Source organism: Bubalus bubalis, chromosome 10 (genome assembly GCF_019923935.1).
Source record: "Bubalus bubalis isolate 160015118507 breed Murrah chromosome 10, NDDB_SH_1, whole genome shotgun sequence".
In the NCBI taxonomy this organism is placed as follows: Eukaryota; Metazoa; Chordata; class Mammalia; order Artiodactyla; family Bovidae; genus Bubalus; species Bubalus bubalis.
The window spans coordinates 97,154,285-97,160,284 of NC_059166.1; positions in this window are offsets into that span (position 1 = coordinate 97,154,285).

Consider the following 6,000-nt stretch of genomic DNA (forward strand, 5'->3'; position numbering starts at 1 on the left):
ACAAAGCTGGTGAAGATGATGGAATTCCAGCTGAGCTATTTCAAGTCCTAAAAGATGATGCTGTCAAAGTGTTGCACTCAATATGCCAGTAAATTTGGAGAACTCAGCAGTGGCCACAGGACTATAAAAAGTCAGTTTTTATTTCAATCCCAAAGAAAGACAATGCCAAAGAATGTTCAAACTACCACACAATTGCACTCAGTTCAGTTCAGTTGCTCAGTCATGTATGACTTTTTGTGACTCCATGAACTACAGCCTGCCAGGCCTCCCTGCCCATCACCAATTCCCGGAGTTTACTCAAACTCACGTCCATTGAGTTGGTGATGCCATCCAACCATTTCAACCTCTGTCATCCCCTTGTCCTCCCACCTTCAATCTTTCCCAGCATAAGGGTTTTTTCAAATGAGTCATTTCTTCACATCAGGTGGCCAAAGCATTGGAGTTTCAGCTTCAGCACCAGTCCTTCCAATGAATATTCAGGGTTGATTTCCTATAGGTTGGACTGATTGGATCTCCTTGTAGTCCAAGGGACTCTCAAGAATCTTTCCCAGTACCACAGTTCAAAAGCAGCAATTCTTTGGTGTTCAGCTTTCTTTATAGTCCAACTCTCACATCCACACATGACTACTGGAAAAACCATAACTTTGACTAGATGGAGTGCTATTGGCAAAATAATGTCTCTGCTTTTTAATATGCTGTCTAGGTTGGTGATAACTTTTCTTCCAGGGAGCAAGCATCTTTTAATTTCACGTCTGCAGTCACCATTTGCCCTCATCTCACACACCAGCAAAGTAATCCTCAAAATTCTCCAAGCAAGGCTTCAACAGTATGTGAACCATGAAAGTCCAGATGTTTAAGCTGGATTTAGAAAAGGCAGAGGAATCAGAGAATAAATTGCCAACATCTGTTGGATCATCAAAAAAGCAAGAGAATGCCAAAAAAACATCAACTTCTGCTTTACTGACTACACCAAATCCTTTGACTGTGGATCACAACTGGAAAATTCTTCAAGAGATGGGAATACCAGACCACCTTGCCTGCCTCCTGAGAAATCTGTGTGCAGATCAAGAAGCAATCATTAGAACCAGATATAGAACAGACTGGTTCCAAATTGGGAAGGACTACTCCAAGGCTGTATATTGTCACCCTGCTTATTTAACTTATATGCAGAGTACATCATGCAAAATGCTGGGATGGATGAAGCACAAGCTGGAATCAAGATTGCCAGGAAAAATATCAATAACCTCAGATATGCAGATGTCACCACCCTTATGGCAAAAAGCAAAGAGGAACTAAAGAGGCTGTTGATGAAAGTGAAGGAGAGAGTGAAAAAGCTGGCTTGAAACTCAACATTCAAAAAACCAAGACCATGGCACCTGGTCCCATCATTTCATGTCAAATAGTTGGGGAAATAATGGAAACAGTGACAGACTTTATTTTCTTGGCCTCCAAAATCACTGCAGACGGTGATGACAGCCATGAAATTAAAAGATGCTTGCTCCTTGGAAGAAAAGTTATGACCAACCTAGACAGCATGTTAAAAAGCAGAGATATTAGTTTGACGATAAAGAAGCATCAAGTCAAAACTATGTTTTTTTCGATAATCATGGACCATGACGAAAGATGAGCACCAAAGGATTGATGCTTTTGAACTGTGGTGTTGGAGAAGACTAAAGAATCCTTGTCTTCCTAGTCATCTCAGTCAATCCTAAAGAAATCAGTCCTGAATGGTCATTGGAAGGACCGATGCTGAAGCTGAAGCTCAAATATTTTGGCCACCTGATGTGAAGAACTAACTCATTGGAAAAGATCCTGAGTCTGGGAAATATTGAAGACAGGAGGAGAAGGGGATGACAGAGGATGAGGTGTTTGGATAGCATCACTGACTTGATGGACATGAGTTTGACCAAGCTCTGGGATTTGGTGATGGACAGGGAATCTGGTGTGCTGCAGTCCATGGAGTTGCAAAGAGTTGGACAGACTGTGAACAACTGAACTAAACTGATAATTTGTGGGTCAGTGTCCTTGGCTGTGTATGATATTCTGGAGAATATAGGACAAGTTCTCTCAAACAAAGAGCTTACCATCTGGTGGTGTAGATGAACAAAAAAGAAAAAAAAAAAAAAAGAAAGAAAAAGTTTCTCCAGTATTTTAGACAAAGGCAAATAGAAGGCCTGTTTTGTGGTTCATTGAGGAAAACTACAGAGGTCAAGAAGGCTAGAAAGCATGGTAATTACCCAGAGCCTGATGCCTTTTTTTTTTTTTGGTTCTGGCCTCTTTTGTGATGCAGATAATCCTCCTCCCCTCTCTTGGGCCTCCAGTCACTTGACTAATTCCTATGCAGCTGTAAGTTTATGGCAGCATAAACTCTGCTGTGGACTGTAAGTAGACTTTACAAGTTTTGAGGAGGGGATTGGCATAATCAGACTTGCAATTCGGGTCTCTTCATTATTTCAAATGAAGAATGTATGTCTTCCAGACAGTCCTTGCTGACACCCCAAGAGCCTGTGTTGAATTCTTCCCTGACAGATTACCTAGAGCCATGTACTAATAGTTCCTAAATTATCTCTACTGTAGTGATCTGCCGGCATATCTGGAATTCCAACCAGACTATCCATTTCATGGACAGGAACCACATTTCACAGAATGTTAGATCTTCAGCACTTAGCTAAATGCTGTAAGTTTTTGACGAATTAAAGAATAAATACTTGACGAAATATAACCAAAGAGTTTGTAAACTCAGAGACATTTCGTCCACCTGGAGAATCACTCATGGATTACGTGAAACTTGAACTGATTTTTGGAGCATGGATATGATTGGAAAGGATAGAGAAAGAAGAAAAGGAATTCTAAGCTGAGGCAGCAGGGTTGTGCAAAGATGCTTAAGACCAAGGTGTTCTGTGAGAATGATCTATTTTAACTGGACTGAGAGTATAGCCTGACTGGAATGTATACTTTCTCAGGGATTGTAAAGTGGAGGGCCAAGTTGTAGGGCATATGAATATTGTGCTTAGGAACACACTCTGTGCTGCAAATCATGAGGATATACTGAAATTTTTGAGCAGGGAATTGGCATTTTCAGAGCTCTGGTGTGGGGTTCACTCATCACTTCAGTACCTGTTTTCTGAGCATCTCTTCTGTCTCAGTCACTGTGTCAGATGCTGGGAAAAACACACAAACACTACCATGGAAGTCAGATACACATGTGAATTCTGGAGAGAAAGCAAAGAAAATAAGACAATTGCAATAATATTGAAATAATCTAGTGAGAATTAAGGACACACTGGCTGTGGAAATCTTTGCAGTTATCAATATCTTAATAAGCAAATTATTGTCTACAGAACAAAACATTAGGCATATTTCTTGTGTGACGTATGTGTGATATCAATTATACATACTTGGACATCATCTATGTACCCAGAGAAGGCAATCCTTTTATCGAATTATTTTTGGACTATCTTAGTTTATAATTGATGTTGTTTATTTGCTAAGTTTTCTGCAACTCTTTTGTGACCCCATGGGCTTGTAGCTCTCTAGACTCCTCTGTCCATGGGATTTCCCTGACAAGAAAACTGGAGTGGCTTGCCATTTCCTTTTCCAGGGGATTTTCCAGACCTAAGGATCAAGCCCAAGTCTCCTGCATTGGCAGGCTGCTTCTTTACAAGTGAGCCACCAGGGAAGCCCCCACTTTATAACAGAATCTCACTATAGCATCTCTCTCTGACCTACTTCAGTTCAGTCGCTCACTCGTGTCCGACTTTTTGAGACCCCATGAACTGCAGCACACCAGGCCTCCCTGTCCATCACCAACTCCCAGAGATTACTCAAACTCATGTCCATTGAGTCAATGATGCCATCCAACCATCTCGTCCTCTATTGTCACCTTCTCCTCCTGCCTTCAATCTTGCCCAGCATCAGGGTCTTTTCCAATGAGTCAGTTCTTTGCATCAGGTGGCCGGAGTATTGGAGTTTCACCTTCAGCATCAGTCCTTCCAATGAATATTCAGGGTTGATTTCCTTTAGAATGGACTGGTTAGATCTCCTTACAGTCCAAGGGACTCTCAAGAGTTTTCTCCAACACCACAGTTCAAAAGCATCAATTCTTCGGCACTCAGCTTTCTTTATCGGAGAAGGCAATGGCACCCCACTCCAGTACTCTTGCCTGGAAAATCCCATGGATGGAGAAGCCTGGAAGGCTGCAGTCCATGGGGTCGCTGAGGGTCAGACACGACTGAGTGACTTCACTTTCACTTTCATTCATTGGAGAAGGAAATGGCAACCCACTCCAGTGTTCTTCCCTGGAGAATCCCAGTGATGGTAGAGCCTGGTGGGCTGCCATCTATGGGATCACACAGAATCGGACTCGACTGAAGTGACTTAGCAGCAGCAGCAGCTTTCTTTATAGTCCAACTTTCACATCCATACATGACTATTGGAAAAAAACCATAACTTTGACTAGACCTTTGTTGGTAAAGTACACTTTGTTGATAAAGTTTGTTGGACCTTTGTTGGCAAAGTAATGTCTCTGCTTTTTAATATGCTGTCTAGGTTGGTCATAGCTTTTCTTCCAAGGAGCAAATGTCTTTTAATTTCATCATCTGCAGTGATTTTGGAGCTCCCCCAAATGAAGTCTGTCACTGTTTCCACTGTTTCCCCATCTATTTTCCATGAAGTGATGGGACGAGGTGACATCTTATGTTCTGATCTACTTGTTTCAACTAAATTAAGCACATTTGAATGACATCTACTTAAAGGGTAGAAACCACTAACAGGGCTAATGAACAAAAAAGAAAGAATATATGTGACATGAATTGTACACACCTCCCCTCTTTTAGAACCATCTGGAACCATTAGAACCAGAACCATTTGTGTTTCTGGCTTCCTTGGTATTCCTTGGTCTGTTTTTCTTCCTTGGTCTCAGGGAACTGCACCCTCTTGTGGAAGAAGTGTAATGGCTTCTTTTGGATGATGCGTTGTCTATGCAGGTACCTACCCGGCTAAAGAGCCAGGGATAATTGGAGGCTGAAGGTTGAGTCTTAAGTCAACCTATTACAGGACTGGTCATCTGTGAACATGGCTCAGGTATTTAAAAAAAGTTCTCCATTCCTTACCTCTACAGTCAGAGCAGAACCAACTTTCATCATTTGTTTTCCCTGAAGGGTGTTGTATCAAAGAACACCCTCCACCTCACTGGCCTCTTTCCTCAGAAGCTTCTGAAAAAAAAAAAAAAAAAAAAAAAGAAGCTTCTGACAAAGAAATGTGTGTGGTGGGGCAGTGTTAATTAATATTGATTCACTACTTTGACTTTGTCTACTTTAACTCAGAGAACTGTATGCAATAGATGAAAACATTTCTCTGGCTTCTTGGTTTTCCTGGCCAGTATAAAAAGAGCTTTGATTCATAATTCATTTTGGGCTAAACATATTCACAATCTTATCTTAAACTTCAGTTTTCAAGGAGAAAAAAAGAACAATACCAATATTCTGACCATATAAATGTTTCACTGCTTTACTTTCTTATTCTAATGCATGAGAGTTGCATATAAAACAAAGGACTTTAAGAAATGCTATCGATATCCTTAAACTGGTAAAACTACCTCTGGATTGGCAGCTATTGGAATTATAGGCATCATGAGTAGAAGAAGAAAATAAGCTTCTGGGGTGACTACCTTGCCTTTCCTCCCTTGTTGTAATGGTGATCAATGTCCCAGAAGGAGTCAAAGTTAGTTGGCCTTCTCTTCCATCTCATTGCAGAGCCAGGGGTCAGAAATTGCCTTTGTGTAACCAAAATCAGTTGGGCCACCTTGGTTTACTTTCATGGTAATGAGTACATGCTTAAAACTCCTTTTTAAGTATTTCTTAAGCATTAGCACAATAGTTGTACTCTAATATTATTAATACCAATCATTGGAAGCAGGTTTAGTATAGTATCATTGCAACCAAAAGTGGGTTCTGACTGCTCACTACTCAAAAGCCAAGAAACAAAGTTGGTGGAAAGAAA